Below are 459 nucleotides of genomic sequence, written 5' to 3' on the forward strand. Positions count from 1 at the left end.
TTCATCCAACAGATGTGGGCCCATGCCCAAAGCAGCAGTTCTCTGCCCCGGACACCACAGAGACTCCCAGAAGGAGCCTCATTAAATATGGAAGACACCTTGAGGTTTTCAGATTTGTTGTTTAAAAGATTCACATCTCTCTCCTACCTGCTCGCTTCTGAACGTCATCGTCCTCAAACTTAACATGAACATTTAATGTTGATTCCCAAAAGTGTTTATGCAGACTTTAGAATTCCCAGCAGATTAAAGTGTTCAGACATGTTCAGATTCCCTCATTCTGTGTTTCCCTTTCTGACACACACACACACACACACACACACACACACTTTCTCTCTCTGGAGATCTGGGTGGTCTCCCAAGTGCATCATGGAACCATGTCTGGTGCTGCAGTACGGTCCAATTATCTCATGTTTTGACACGGGTCTGTGTCAGGCGATATGTAGTGTGAGCTACAGAAGA

The sequence above is a fragment of the Brachyhypopomus gauderio genome, chromosome 7 (assembly GCF_052324685.1).
Source record: "Brachyhypopomus gauderio isolate BG-103 chromosome 7, BGAUD_0.2, whole genome shotgun sequence".
In the NCBI taxonomy this organism is placed as follows: domain Eukaryota; kingdom Metazoa; phylum Chordata; class Actinopteri; order Gymnotiformes; family Hypopomidae; genus Brachyhypopomus; species Brachyhypopomus gauderio.